Source organism: Poecilia mexicana, unplaced genomic scaffold, assembly GCF_051168715.1.
Source record: "Poecilia mexicana isolate PSO_F unplaced genomic scaffold, ASM5116871v1 scaffold_21, whole genome shotgun sequence".
Taxonomy (NCBI): domain Eukaryota; kingdom Metazoa; phylum Chordata; class Actinopteri; order Cyprinodontiformes; family Poeciliidae; genus Poecilia; species Poecilia mexicana.
Genome location: NW_028263390.1, coordinates 16,040,280 through 16,046,348, shown reverse-complemented (window position 1 = coordinate 16,046,348; position 6,069 = coordinate 16,040,280).

Here is a 6,069-nt window from a genome sequence, read left to right as displayed (position 1 = left end):
ATGGAGTTCAGTTAAACTGACTGAGGTTTGGATTTGCCCTGGTAAATGAAGAACAGTTTAGGACTGGGAAAAAGCTCTAGTGTCAAAAGGAAACAGCACTGGGTTCTGTTTCCTTTTGCTTCTTTTAGTTCTGCTTTTCTTTTTGCATATTTTTGCATTAGGACTGCAGTAATGCAAAAATATGCAAGTGCCTTCTCTGAAATACCTTCGTAGTGGAATTTGTGCCCGTACAAGTAACGGGGCAAAAATGACTGCTGACGAAAAAGAACACAAAGACTTTATGAAATTTGCACAAAAAAAACAAAAAAAAAAAACAACAACTTTATGATCTCCAAAACTTTGGAAAATATTTTGTGGACTGATGAGACAAAGAGCACATTTTTGTTGTTTGTCTGTCTCAGTTCATCTGGCATAAAACATGACATCATTTCACAAGCGGAGAACATCAGACTTCTAGCCAAACATGACGGACGTCCATGTCTGGAGCTGCTTTGATGAAATTGATCAGATCATGGATTTTACAATTTCCCTTTAAAAAAACCCTAAAAACCTTGGTGAATGAATATTGATGTATAACAACACAAATAGTTCAATGTTTAAGAGTGACACAAAAAAAAATCAAAAGCAGAGAAAATCTGCAAAGACATTCTAATATATGGACAGAAACACTTTATTCGTTTTCCATGAACAGCATCAAAATTTGGACTTATTTAGGCAGTCGACCTTTTTTTCTTTGTTGTGATTTCAAAGGCTGCAGTGAACCTGCTCTTTGGTTCTGGTTTTTTTATCAGGGCAAGTGGATTTTATAAACAGCCGATCTATTTGCTCACATCTTTTGCAATCAGCTTGTGAAATCTGGCAGTGGCTCCAGATGAAAATAAAATAAGCAGAAAATTAAAACGGAAGAGCTGAGAAACCAAACAAATATGAGGAAATTATTCAGAACCAGACAAAAAAAAAAAACACACACACAAAAAAACTATATGATAAAAGTAATTTGTGATACCAAAAAAAAAAAATAAAAAATTGCAGAAAACCTGGCTGGCAGCAATAGGAGCTCTTACCTAATCAGTTATTAAGTTCAAAGATCTGTGCTTTAATCAGCTGGAAACACTGGTTATTTAAAACGATCATTATTAACAATTGTTTGCTTCATATTTTTAAGCATAAAATGCATCTCTGTGTTGTCTCCTGATTGTGATATTTTCAGATGGAACATGACATGAGGATTTGTGAAAGACAGTAGTTTTAGCGTTATCAGCTGTGTGCTTTGCACGGTGTAATCAGGGCTTATCTCGAGACTTCTTAGTCACATTTCTCAACCTGCAGTACAGCTTGTTGCTCTCAGTGGTTTCACAAAGAGTTCAGAAAACTGCTGTTTCAAACTGGGCTTTCAGCATGATTCGACTGCAGATTTATATCCGAACTGTCCGCGTGTTTACCTCCTCCAGCGCGTAATTAGAAGAGATTTATTAGGAAACCGAATGATTAGAATTTGGTGCAAAAATGTAATGGGTTGAAACAAATAAGGAATAAATATCTTATGTGAAATATTTCTACATATAAATATACTCATATCCTGTTTGTTGGCCAAGTTTATGTCTTGAAAATTCCTACAAGGAAATTAATAGTAGTTGTCCCTCAGTGAAGCAATTTGGCCTAAAAAAAAAAAAAGGACATATTTTTTTGAATTTACAATTAAAATTGTTATAAGTTTATCTAGATAGTTAGACAAATTAAATAAACAACTGATAGCTAACATGTGTCCATCTATTCATCTGTCCATACCCGTTTGGCCCTCGTAGGGTCATGTCCCCACCGGTTGTTGAGCAACAGACAGCATAAACCCTGGAGAGGCTACCAGTCCATCAAAAGCCACTGATAACACTTTTTTTTATTTATTTATTTAAGTTTTGCCTTGTGGCACTCTCCAGTGTGTTCACCGAGGGCAGAAACTCATGCCACCCATATCAAAAATAATCACTGCTCATGTTATCCTCCATATACATACCCCACCCTCCCATCCCAAAATGTCTTGAGCCTGCTGGGACGCTGTGAAACCTCTGAGCCACAATCAGTCTCATCCACCATGGGAGGAAGTTCAACTGCTTCCCAGATCTCTCACCTGGCTCCCACTGAACTAATAAGACATATATCTACAATGTTCTACTATTCTATTTCTAGAATAACAGCACTTTATGAGCTTGTCTTTCTGTTTGCTTCCCACTTCTTTCTTTATTCAATCACTGTGACCTATATTTTTGTGTGTTTTTGTTTGTTTTCTTTTTTTTGTCTATTTGTTCAGTTGCACTCCCAGAAAATGTTCATAGGGGTGGCCAGACAAGGCCAGTAATACACTCTAAAAAGAAAAAAGTTGAACCAACTTAATTGAATTGCTTCTGTAGGTAACAAGCAATTCAATTAAGTTTATCCAACTAAATTTATTAAGTTTAACCAATTCAATATATTATAATCACCCAACTCAATTTGTTAAGTCAGTCTTACTCAAATCATTTAGTTTACTTCAAAAATGGTAAATAAACTTAAATAGCACTTTTGACCACTGAAAGCACATATTAACACATTTATTTTATTATTTTATTATTATATTTATTTATTTTTCCCATTCTCATGAACAGCTTTATTTGCAGACAGTGCAGTCGATTGAGTGCAATAAAAAGTGCAGGAGAGCAATTGTGATAAGAAAGGTGAAGGTTTTATGTCGCTTATCAGCACCAAATAATTCTACTGTTTGAGCCCTATTTATATAATTGCACTTTCTATCTTAAATTGAACAAATCTGGATTTTTAAGAGAGCATTTACCCTGAGAAAAAGTTAATGCATGCAATAAAAATGTAGATAAATTGATTTCGTCTCCACTGGCAGTCCTAAAATCTTGTCTGGTATTTGTTTTCCATGATATTTTCAGTTTTAGTAAAGATCTGTAGTTGCTAAATGTTTAATGTATTTGCATTATGTGTGTTTTGCCAAATACCTTCAGGAGATTTCTACTGTTTGCAGTGGTAGAGTTAAACTGGTGCACCAGTCCTCACCAGTCGGCCTGGGATCAGACACAAGTGATCAGAGTGCCGTTTACACTCACCTGAACCCCTTCAAAATGTGTAAAAAGGCTTCAAACATATTCATGTTTTATTGCTGTTGCAAAACCTCACACATCTTTGTGTTCTGCTAATGTTGCTATTACGTTAACGCAATACCTCTATGTCTGCAACGCTCTCAAAAGCATTTAAAGGAACACTGCCACACCACAGTCAAGATAAACCGTGAATCCAGCAGAATCATCAGTTGTAACTATAGATGGGGGCAATGGCCCTCAGTGTGTTAAATGTAAAGATCGTCAGTTCAATAACTAACCAAGGTCTTGCTGAGAATGAAGCGGAAGAGTAAATTTACTTTGCTGTCCCAGAGGAAGGACAAAGGGTCAGAGAGATGTAGAAAGAGTTTAACGATGAGAAATGTTAAGATCTAATAAAAACAAACAAAAACACCTTGAGTATGAAACAGTCTTTCTGATTCTATGTAGATATTATTATTATTATTATTATTATTATTATTATTATTATTATTATTATTATTATTATTATTATTATTATTATTATTATTATTATATTGTCATATTCTGAAAATCACTTTTTGAGCAAAAAAAAGGACTTAGGCCATTACGTTAGGAATGTTGTTAATGTAGCTGTTAATGTGAAGTTTTTTTTATTTTTTTTTTGGTGGTAAAAATGTGATGTAACAAACTATTTGTGATCAATAGGATGGTATGACACAGCATCGCACCACTACATCCTAGCAGGTAAACTTCTTTATAATTGGCTGGAGGGAAACTGCCCCCATGATAACCGCCCTCCACCCCCCACCGGGTCTAAGCCAGCCTCAGCCTCACTCGTCCCATGAAGCCCACCTATCAGAGGAGCTTCAGATGCGACCTACTTAATATCCAGTAACAATTATGTTAAAGCAGAATGGAGAGCAGCTGGTGCCCTCTACTGGACCAATACATCTCCACTGATTTGCACTTTTTAGTTTAGCATTTCATCAAAACTTTGGTGTTTTTTGGTGTGTTTTGTCTTGTTTTGTTTTGTTTTTTTGTATGTGTGTTGCTTGTGTTTTAATGTGCGTTTGAGTTCACTATATCAACCAACCAATTTAATAATATAGGACAGAATAAAACAGAATAGACAAGTCACTTTTAGGCACTAATATCTTAAATTAATAATTTTCTACATGACTTCATCACTCTCATCCAGGGAGGGATTTTTTTTTTCCAACTCTTGATGCAACATTGATTTTGTATTAAGTTGTCATGTTGACCTCTGGAAATAGGCACCAGCACTCCTGGCGACCCTACTAGGAATAAGGGTGTAAAATAATGGATGGATGTAAACTGTCATGTTAAACAAATGTAAATAAATTAAGTTTGATAAGCTTAATTTGGTTACATGTAACAAACTAGCAAAAAAAAATTTTTAAGTTGACTAACTTTTTTTTTTAACCTTCCTGTTATGTTGCGGGTCAAATTAACCCGTTTTAAAGTTGTTGTTTTTTTAAATCAAAAATAGTTGAAAGTTAGTTGTTTTGTTTTTTGCATGAAACTTTTTCTATTTGTCTTAATAGGTAGACTGTACATGTAAATTGAAAATGTATTAATTTTACACATTTTCAACCCCTCCCTCTACATTTTACATGTACTGTTAGGGTCAATTTGACCTGGCAGTCAAGTTGAAGGGTAAAGAAGATCAAAAAATGTCCATTTATATATGTTTCCTTGCAGCCATGAACCATATTTCACCACTCACACATACATGCACACGTGCACGCACACAAGCCCGCTTTCTGACTATTCTCTTTACTTCATTAGTAAACTGCGAGAAAGCAGGTGTTCATGCAACTTTTGATGGGAACTTTTTCCGTTCCCGTGGGCAAACTTCACCCACACTGAGTGGACAGTCAGCAGAACTGAGGGGAAAACATAAATACTCCCTGCATGACTCATTTGTCTTGATTTTAATCAGCGGGTCAATTTGACCCAGAACAGTATACGTGTCTCAAGTTCAATTATAAAGATCACCCATTGAAAAAAACATTCAAAATGTAATTATAAAAAAACCTACAAAAAATCAATTTCAATGATAATTATTGTTTTTGTTTTTTTGTCTGCTGGTTTTTTAAGTGGACATTAAAAATGTAAATTACAAATGAGTAAATGAGTAAGTTGTCGTCATTGATCCTTTATTTGTAAGAAACACAAAAACACCTTTGCACAAATATTGATTGAAATTGTTAGTACTGGAGTTAATGATCAGATACAAAAATGTTTTGGAAGATATTTTTGGTTTCTACTGCATGAATAAACACTCCACAGGTCAACTTGACCCAGTAATATTATTTCTGTACCTTAGAAACGAACATAACAGGAGGGTTAAATTAGTCATGTTGACCTATTTCTAGAGGTCAACATGACATCCTCTTTACAATGTCATGCTTTTAGAAGGTAATGAATTTAATATCTAATCTAATTGTGTTTATAGATTTGGACAATTATCTTGTCCACAGTTTTTCTGATGTTTTTCAGTTTTAGGATTTTGTTAATGTACATCTGTAGGCTCCCGATCAGCAATCTCATCCCCTTTCTACTCAGGAGAATATTTAATTTTAAACATTATTTTAGCAATATCAGACTGTCAATATCAAGTGTCAAACGGTGCAGCAACAAAAGCAACTTCAGGTGTTTATAACTACCTGTGATCCCCTCCTCCATCTGTATTGTACTCATGCTCAGGTCTAGATAAACACTCTATGTGCTTACAGAAACAGGTGTCAGGCTTCAGCAGGTTGTACACACACACACGCACGTATACATGCAAACACACATACATACACTCATGGTTAATTATTTATCCACCCACTGTACCGCTGACATACACACCATCCTGCCTGGAGGGTCACCAGAGAAGTTTCTGATGGAGGATCAACAGAAAGGCCCTGAAAGAAGGCTTACAATAAATTAGAATAGCATTATAAAAGTGATTAATTTTCATGAA